General features: G+C 42.1%; 1 pseudogene; it reads right to left on the reverse strand.

The window, feature by feature from the left end:
- Nucleotides 1-294: 294 nt before the first annotated feature.
- LOC112624406 lies at nucleotides 295-2,499 on the reverse strand (annotated as a pseudogene).
- Nucleotides 2,500-2,968: the final 469 nt, after the last annotated feature.

Here is a 2,968-nt window from a genome sequence, read left to right on the forward strand (position 1 = left end):
CACCGTGTTAGCCAGATGGTCTCGATCTCCTCACCTAATGATCCACCTGCCTCGGCCTCCCAAAGTGCTGGGATTACAGGCGTGAGCCACTGCGCCCGGCCAACATTCCATTTCAGTTGAAGCATTCCTTCACAGAGCCAACAGGTTTTTTTCAAACACTCTAAGAACTCTTGAGGATACTACAGGAAAAATGTTCCTCTTGCCTGCTGAGCTTTTAGTCATATTTTCCCTCAGACTTTTCTCAAACATTGCTATAACTTTTTTTTTTTAATTTAATTTTCCATGGTGCAGTCCTCAAGTTATTTTTCTTTTATTCGGAGCCACTCCTTCAGTTTCAACTTGCTGAGCAGGCAAACAACTGCTTTTGGTGTCTATGGAAACTGGATTCCTGTGGCCTCCCGTAGGCATTCTCGGTCCACCAACCTTTTGTTGTATTGTGGTATCCGGTGATTTAGGTGCAAACGTACAAGGTATTCTATCATGATGGATATGATACGGTCATGACAGGCTGGGATCTAATGGGACCCAGGGAACTCTGAGAGACTGGAAGGTGCACCAGGAAGGCTGCAATGTGTTTTATACGAGTTGTATGCTGTCCTAGTAACTTTTCCATCAGAGGCCTTATGGATCAGGAGTGAAGAATCTTCTGCTGCATGGGATAACAAGTAGGAACCCTCCTGTAAGCTACTTGATTTCTTTAGAATGTGTTGGAGGATGTTAAATACATTGGAAATCTTGAGTGCTGAAAGCTTTTCTTTTAATGCTTCTGAGGTAATTCCTTCCAGTAGAAAAAGCTTTGAAGTAAATGCATTGATATGGTCAGCATAAAATAGCTGTTGGAATGCAGTCAACTTTCAGTCCATGAGCAATGACGTCACCTTCAGTCAGAGCTTCAGCTCCGTGACCAGCTTGATTCTCTGCTTCTGGTAGCACATAAACTGGAAATGGTCTTCCGAGTTTCTTCCGTTTTAAGAACGTGGTCTTGTCTCCATCCTCTCGACACTGGGCGCATGAGTAACAACAGGTCTTGCAGGCCAAATAACTTACGAATAAAATTTGCTTCCTGAGGAGCTAGGTGTTCCGACATGTCTTCAACACAGTCCTGAAGTGCACATGGCGGTCGTCCTTGTGGCTTCTGAAATGCAGAAGGCCATCCAATTTTGGCCAACCGGAGGCATCTGAAGGAACAGACAATTGCTCAGAAACAGAAGACTGTTTAGAATTTTCTGAATTCATTAAGGGCAATTTGGCTACTTTTCTGGAAATTGGCTTTAAGAGCTCATCCTGCATTTTAAAAATCTCTCCAACTGGATCAAATTTTTTGTATACTCATTTGATAGGTTTTTTAAAAAAATACAAGTCTCACCAGGCGCAGTGGTTCACACCTGTAATCCCAGCACTTTGGGAGGCCAAGGCCAGAGGATCACCTGAGATCAGGAGTTTGAGACCAGCCTGACCAACATGGAGAACCCCGTCTCTACTAAAAATAACAACAACAACAACAACAAAATTGGCCGGGTGCAGTGGCACATGCCTGTAATCCCAGCTACTTGGGAGGCTGAAGCAGGAGAATTGCTTGAACCTGGGAGACGGAGGTTGCAGTGACCTGAGATCGCACCACCACACTCCAGCCTGGGCAACAAGAGCGAAACTCCTCCTCAAAAAAATAAAACTAAAAAAAATAAAAACACATGACTCTTCTGGACTATAAGTAGTATTAGTCTGGCTTCCTACAGAAGGCTCTCCTGAGGAAGAATTTGGACTAGCTGGTCAAGAACTTAAGGTAGAACCCTCAACAGCTATCTTTCCATCACTATTATTTTTATACTCTGTATCAAATAATTAAGCACTCCTCATCTGTATCACTGCTGCAGATAACTGTGTCTTCAGTTTTAGCTGCTTCTGATGTCACAGCCTTTTCCTTTGAGTTGTCCAGGTTTTCCAGAACGTCAGGTCTTCAGCATCAGCGTGTACCGTATCTGTAGTCATATCATTTTTATTAGAAGTTTCAGTTTGCTGAGAATTTTCTAACTGTAAGGCGTCAGATGTTTTCAAGTCACTACCTTGCATCAAAGGCTTGTCAGAATTTGATACCTGTTCACCACATGATTCGAATCCCTGATCATCTTTATTTTTGCACTCTTCAGGGCCACCATCCATACCAGTGACCAGTTGTTTCTCCTTTTGCAATTGTTCTGTGAGAATCTGAGATAAACTTCTAGAATTAGCAGGAATGTCTGGTGCACTTGGTGCCACAGGTGTAGTTCCTGCTTTGGGGGCTGTGGGAGAGTCTGTCATGTTAGGTGCTGTGGAGGTACTTGCTGGACTTGGTGGCTTTGATGCTTTGGTGGTGGTTACTCCAAAAGTTCCAAGTTTTGCAACATCACCATCAAAATCCAGATACAAGTTTTCAAGAGTCTCAGTTTTTCGGCACTCACTGATTTCACAAGACATGTCCATTTCAGATAAGTCTTCAGGGAAAACCTCTTTTGTAGGCATGGTGGGAGAGTCAAAGATCCCTATTCTTAAGAATGTAAATATATACACAGATAATATAGTTATTGAATAACTTGGGTTCGAGGGCAGTAAAAATAGTTGTTCTCTAGCATAAAAGTAGTTCATTTTTCAAAGCTTCAAATTAATTTTGGATCTCTGGGAGGATCATTTTTCAACTTAATAAATGAGTGAAAGTCCCGTTAAAGCGAAAAAATAAGAACAGTTCATTTTAAGTAGACTCTCACAGGCTTAGTCAAATCAAATGCTCTAGGACCTTCTGGTATATTTTAGGATACTTTACTTGTATTTGGGAGATGATTCCTCAGGAGTGTTTAATATATTCACATGTTGTGTAAACAGAGGCTGTGGCAGCTTTTCTTGCAAATGATCTTTTCAAGGATATTGCCATTGTGAACAGCTTTGGAAGTTAAGGTAGCTTTTCCCGCTGCAGTAGAGGGCAGTTTTCTTGGTG

The sequence above is a fragment of the Theropithecus gelada genome, chromosome 5, assembly GCF_003255815.1.
Source record: "Theropithecus gelada isolate Dixy chromosome 5, Tgel_1.0, whole genome shotgun sequence".
NCBI lineage: Eukaryota > Metazoa > Chordata > Mammalia > Primates > Cercopithecidae > Theropithecus > Theropithecus gelada.